Genomic DNA, 7,308 nt, shown 5'->3' with positions numbered 1-7,308 from the left:
CATAATAGAACCCCAGTCCCAACCCTGCACTGCTGCTGTGCTGTAAGGAGGTCACAACCAGAACCTCAGACTTACAGAGTGGGCAGGCTATGTCTTATCCAGAAACCAAAGGACCATGAACTGGACAGTCTACAAATGTTGAAAACTGTTCCACCCAACATTGTCTGAGCCACCAATTACAAACTTCTTTAACAAACCAACCCTAATCAAATAAATGAAAGTCTCTCATTTCTACCACTACTGGTATGAATGAAGGAGGAAGTTCTCTGCCAGGGTTAAGGTTAAGGTGGTGGTGGGGGGTCAGTATTTTGTTAATGAATTACTTACCATGAAGATCCCTTTTCAAGTATTTCAAAATCAGTAGCAATACAAAAAAAAAAAAAATCTGATGATTCAGCCTTAGAAATGTTCTACACCGGAGTCATGAGTGGGAGTGATCTTAACTGACAGTCATGACTAAGACGGTCTTAAATGTTGACAAGATAAAAACTGGTTTTTAACAGATAGGGGTTTGGGCTTAGGTTTGACTTAACTTTTGTGGTTGTCCATTTTAAAGCATTTTTTTTTTCCGTTTCCCAGAATGCAGTCTCAGATGAATTTGTCACCTTGTCATGTACTGCCTTCCGACAGACATCTCCTCCTCACCCCCATCACGCTCAGGAAGGGCCTTGCTGTCATGGACTCCCAACTTTGGGGGCTCCAAATGCAATAACCTCCATCTGCATGCACTCCTGGCTCCCGTCAACCAGAGGAGGGGCAGATACCTGCCTCAGGTGCTTGGCCAGAGAGTAGTCAGACTCTCACCCTTAACTGTGAATTAAGACCCAGAGACCATGATCACTGCAGAGGACACACCTGTTAAAATGTCCACGCTAAACGAAAATATAAAAATAAAAATAAATGTTAAAAGGAAAGGGCATGAGTGTTCATAGGTATCGTGGAGGAGAAAATTTATTGTGCATAAAAAGAAGCGCATAGTTAGAGGCAGGGACATCTGGGAGCCCAAAGTGAACACGACCCTGAGCAATGTGAAGAGGGAAGAAGCTAGACCAGGAGGCCAGGACGGTAAAGAGCAGACAAAAGGGCCAGGGAACCAAGGTGGTTGGGTTATACAGAGACGGGTGGCTGGGGGAGGGAAGTCTAGACCCTTGGATGGAGAAATTAGGGTAGGGAAAGGGCTATGCATGCACACATTCATGCACACACACACACATGCACACATGCACACACACACACACACACACACACACACACGCATGCATGCCCACGTGAAGGGCAGGATAATTTTCTGCACTCAGTTCTCTCCCTCTACCATGTGGGTCCCAGGAATTCCACCTACAGGAAGTGACTTTGCCCACTGAACCATCTTGCCTGCCTGTAAGATGGGCTTCCTCCTGCAAACACCTGCAGTTCCAATCCACTATCTGTGGCACCATTACTGATGTGCACTTTCATTTCTTTTTGGAATGTTCTCACTGAGCAACTTAGAAAAATTTGTCGAACATTGGCCGGTTCTTAGAGTCGTTATCATCTACATGTGCCTTGTGGGAGATTAGCCGGTCTGGGCTGATCGTAGGACCTTTAACCTCTCCAGTGAGGCCTCTCACTGAGACCACCTCTTCCTGCTCTGAGAAGCTCTACGGGCTCAGCATCAACTGCACACAGTAACAGAATTAACGGACAGTTCCAAGAAATCAGCGTGGTAACTCACTACCCTTCCACAGGACAGGAGTCTGGCTATCACGGTTTGTTTCTTTCTGCTAGCTGTCATTCCGCAGAGCAGAGTGGTTTGTCTGGGTTACTGGTTTCATTTTACAAAGAAGGCAAACACGGCTGTGAAGGGCTTCAGAGTGCATTCAGGGGAGGGGACTTAGTTGCAGATACAAGTCTGACAAACACCAGGAGCTGGACTCTTCAGCACTACATGAAACTCTGGGTATCAGAGTTTGCTACTCTTAGTAGCAAAACAGGAAAGCAACAAAACTTTATTCTCAAAGACTGATTCAGGCCGTAGGAATAAAGCCAATTGGCCACTAAAATACATGTGATATTGCTCACAAATTTATTCATAAGGAATTTATTACATTTATTTATTGTGTGTGTGAGAGACTACACATACATACACATACATTCACACATACATACACAACATACACACAAACATACACACACAGAAACACATACACACACATACACACACACACACACACACACACACACACACACACTACAATGTGCATATGGCAATGAAAAGACATCAGAGTTGGTTCTTCCTTTCCATCACGTGGGTCCTGAGAATTGAACTCAAATCATCAGGCTTGGCTGCACACACTATAAACTGAGCCATCTTGTTGGCCCTCAATACAGAACTTTCAGAATCTACTATTTAGTAACTATCTTTAGATTCTAAAAAATGCAGATGAAGGGGTTGGGGATTTAGCTCAGTGGTAGAGCGCTTGCCTAGCAAACGCAAGGCCCTGGGTTCGGTCCCCAGTTCCGAAAAAAAGAAAAAGAAAAAAAAATGCAGATGAAAAGACACAGCCCCTTACTCTGCAAAAGGTTCGGGTTTCATGGGAAATGGATACTTAGAACGCAGGAGAATTGGTGCCTTAATGGGTTCTAAAGATTTAACAAACTGATGCAATTCCAGACCTGAACTCAAGTCTGGGGACTCTATGAACTATTTTCAGGACCACATTTTGCGTGTGAACTGAAATTCATTTGAATCAGAATTGTCACCTGAACATGAGTCTTAGGAAATATCTTCCATCTAAACAAATCCAGCTGGTGCGTGAGAAGGAAAGTCATCCTCCAAAGGTTATTTGAGATAGGGTAAAATCGTTTAAAAGTATTTCACTCATCACAACCCCGGTGGCCAACATAGCGTCTCACTGTTGTTCAGTAACAGTCACGTACCAGGAGCCACCCTATTTGCTTGGGCTATACAGACCACAAAAAAAAAAAAAAATTAGTGCTGGAAAGATATAAATAATCAATAATCTGACAAGTGCACTTATACTTAGAAAAAATAAATATAGAAAATAGGATGCCACAGAAGAGAATAGTAAGGGAGTCCTATATCAGATTTTGTAGGATCCAGCATTTTCTGTTAGATTACAGAATTAGAAGAAGTTGGGGAATGAGGAGAAGCAAAGGTTGCAAGGAGAAAAAAATTCTGAGCAGGGAAGATTAAATGTATATAGCAGAAGCCAACAGCCACTGTGGCTGGTTGGGGCTTGGGGCAAAATATGGCACCTGCGGAAAGAAACAGGATCAGGGTGTTCTGTAGGCTTGATGCAAGCTCTTTAGCCGTGCCCTGCATAGGCCGACTGTGGACGATTACGTGTGTTCTGTGGACATCCAGGTGCAGAGACAGTGGCATAGGCCAAGGTCTCAGCAGCGGAGACAGAGACTGGCCAATAGCTTAGAGATGCAGTTATGGGCTAAAAGTACAGCTTGGTGATGATTTCAAAGGGGAAGAACGAGAGAGGTTTCAAGAGGAGTCACCAGATTTTGATCTGAAGAACAGGCAACTGGAATAACATTTTCTGAATTGAGAAGGGAGAGAAGTAGAGATTAGAGGCCATTATGGAGGAGAGACGGAGGACATGATGTTAGACATTATGACAACTTTGTGCATCTACTTGGAGATTTAGACCGATGAAGGAAGAGGCAGACTCACACAGACACAGGGAAGAAAGGAGCGAGCATGACTCATGAAAGAGGTCTGGGGAGAGTGTAAGTCCAGCAATATATCAGCAGGGACATCGTCTCCTGAGGACGATCGCTGCTGACAGGGACCAGTGAACTCTGAGCGGCTCTCCCATGAGGCCAGATGGACACACACACAAGGTAAAGGACTGGAGAGACCGCTCCAAGGTTAAGAGCACTGGCTGCTCTTCCTGAGGACCTAAGCTCGATTCCCAGCACCCACATGGTGGCTCACATCCATCTGTAACTGCAGTTCAGGGAAATCAGATGCCCTCTCCTGGCTGCCTTGACCACTAGACACACACATGGTACTCAGACATGCGTGCAGGCAAAACCCAAACACATAGAATAATAAAATTAAATTTTTAGTTAAAAAAAATTGTTGGTGGGGATAGCAAGATTGGCTCAGTGGACAAAATTACTTTCCGTGAAAAGTCTGACAGCCCACATTCATACCTGGGATCCACATAATGAAAGGACAGAACCAACTCCCCAAAGCTGTCTTCAGATCTGTATGCGTGTGCCATAGCATGTATACACACAAAGATACACATGCACACACACACATACACACACAACTAATTTAAAACTTAATTGTTGAGCAAGGTCAAAGGAGGTAGTTTTTTTTTTCTTTTCAGTATTTTCTTCCACACACTAAATACCCATTGAACAAGGAACTAGCAATAGAGTAGGCATAAAACTGAAATTTTTTTTTGTTGGTATTAATCAGTCACACATATATTATTTTAAGCAACATATGCAAATCATCCTTTAGATACGTATTTTTATTACTGTTCTGAAGGATTCCTCCTGCATAAGAACCGAGAGTGTGCTGGGTGGTGGTGCACGCTTTTAACCCCAGTATTCAGGAGGTAGCGGCAGGCAGATCTCTGAGTTTGAGGCCTGTAACTTTGACCACTTTGCAGGTTCTTCTTTCTTCTACCCTTCTCCACCCTTTAACCCCAAACACTAGATAGGAGAGAGAAAAAAGGATAAGAGGGGAACGAGGAAATACCATTAGACTATTTCCTGTTGATTAGGAGTGTCAAGTTCCTCTGGGCAAGTTTAATCTTCACTGTGGGGATATCTAATTTCTTCTTTCTTCTTTGTGTATGATGATGTTACAAACTGTGACCAACAGAAGCCAACCAACAACCCACCCCAGCCTCTGGGGGCCCTTGCATTTATCTATCCTCTGAAATGTCTCTAGAACTCCAAACCTCACACCACTGCAGAGACTATCTGCAGCTGGCAAAGTCATGCCCCTCCTAGAGCCTGAGGCAAATCATAGTCAGCTGCTGTGGATGACCTGAAGCAGCCCCACGTCCCACACCTGGGGTTAAAACACAAACAGATTCCCGGGGGCTGGAGAGATGGCTCAGTGTTTAAGAGCACCGACTGCTCTTCCAGAGGTCATGAGTTCAATTCCCAGCAACCACATGGTGGCTCACAACCATCTGTAATGGGATCAGATGCCCTCTTCTGGTGTGTCTGAAGACAGCGGCAGTGTACTCATATATAATAAATAAATAAATCTTTAAAAAAAAAAAAAAAACACAAACAGATTCCCATAATGTTTCTGTGTTTTGTAAAGAAATCAAAACTGGAAAATTGTTACTACAGAGGCCAGCCTGTAGTGGCCACTACAGAGCAAGTTTCATGACAATCAGGGCTATAAAGAGAAATCCTTTCTTAAACGAAAAGAAAAGAAAGAAAATGAAAATATAAAGAAAAGAGGCTGTGCATGTGTAGATGTGGTGGTGAATGAGAACAGTCTCCCTAGGCTTCTATTTGGGGGGGGGGGGGGCGCGGTTCTGATGTTAAAGTCCTGTTCCCCCGTTGGTTCTTGTCAGTAAAGAAAGCCAAGGGCCAATCGCTAGGCAGAAAGTTAAGGTGGAACTTCCTAGTCCCAGGCAGAAAGGGCAGATGCAGAGAAACAGAGGTCTTTTTGCCATGGTATGCAGGGAGAAGAACACAGCAACCATGGGAGGTCTCAGAGGGAGTTCGGGCATATGGCCTCTCCTACAGGCAGGGGGCCAAGAATGTTTGGCAAGGGCTAGGTGGGACAAGCCACTAAGTTTAGGGCAGGGGGAGAGATGGAGAAAATATATTGGTAAGGGCACGCTTTTTGGGCGAGAGTTAATCACGCCCAGCAATTGTGCCAAGAAGCCAACAAAGGAACAAGGTGTGTGTGTATGTGTGTGTGTGTGTGTGTGTGTGTGTGTGTGTGTGTGTGTGTGTTTGTGTATGTCCTCATATCCTCATATTCAGGGGTTTCAGGTGGGAGCTGGTAGTGCAGTTACCTCCCGGAGCAAAGTCGGGTAAACAAAAGGGAAACCAGGAGGGGCTGGTAGCATGGTCTGATCCTAGGCAAAGGCAGTAGTGATTTAAAACTTACGGTACAACACATACGTTTGAACTTTTGATCCCAGATGGCGGAACTGTTTAATAAGGATTGGGAGATATGGCTTTGTTGTAGGAGGTACCATTCCCTGGGTGCCAACTCCTGATCCTGCTTACATTATCACAATGTGAAGTCTCAGCTGCTTCTACTGCTATCCATGCCTTTGCGTGTCATGAACTCTAACCTTTGAAACTGTAAGTCCAATTAAATGTCTGTTGTCTGGGTCCTGGTGCTTTGTCACGGCAATCGAAAAGCAATGAATATGTGTTTTTGTTAAAAGTTCTTGGGGTCGGGTTGGGGATTTAGCTCAGTGGTAGAGCGCTTGCCTACCAAGCGCAAGGCCCTGGGTTCAGTCCCCAGCTCCGAAAAAAAGAAAAAAGAAAAAAAAAGTTCTTGGGGTCAGTGTCTCCTTTCCTGAGACACCCAGTGTTCTCATCTTGTAACAGCAAACGTGCATATATACACACATGGACATGCAAGTACGTATAGACGAATTGAATTCTCTAATCTAAGCACTAACAGGCCCTGACTCAGCGCAGATTCCAAGATCAGAAGTGATCAGCTGTGTTCAGGGAGATATGGCCAGGGTCTTTAAATTCTAACGATGGCGTATGATTCACTTTTTTTTCAGTTAGTAATATTGTGGGACCCATCTCCTGTCAAAACACGTTATCAACATTCCTTCTGTGGATGCACACTGTTGAGTTCCATACATGTATATGATTAACTTTATCTGTGCCTTACTGGCAGATGCTTTAATTACTTCAGTCTTTGTTATTAAAATCAGTGCACTGTGAATCAACTCTAGGACACCATTTCACTCTTTTTTTTTTTAAGATTTATTTATTTATTTCATGTATGTGAGTACACTGTATAGCTGGCTGTCTTCAGACACCAGAAGAGGGCATTGGATCCCATTGCAGATGGTTGTGAACCACCATGTGGTTGCTGGGATTTGAACTCAGGGCCTCTGAAGACCATTTCAGTCTTGTGGATGCGTTTGCAGGATATTATTCTCGGGAGAGAAATATTTGAATCAAAAAGCATATGCACTTAAAATCTTGTTAGGTGATATACTTTTTCTATGTGTATGTCATTCGGTGATGAAAATGTACCCAATCCAAAATTTCCAACTACGTAAAGAAAGACAGGAAGTGTCAGTCTTTCTCAAGTTGCTACAGCCGCTACCTGCC

The sequence above is a fragment of the Rattus norvegicus genome, chromosome 17 (assembly GCF_036323735.1).
Source record: "Rattus norvegicus strain BN/NHsdMcwi chromosome 17, GRCr8, whole genome shotgun sequence".
Taxonomy (NCBI): Eukaryota; Metazoa; Chordata; class Mammalia; order Rodentia; family Muridae; genus Rattus; species Rattus norvegicus.
The sequence above is the reverse complement of the archived record's forward strand: the minus strand, read 5'-3'. Positions refer to the sequence as shown.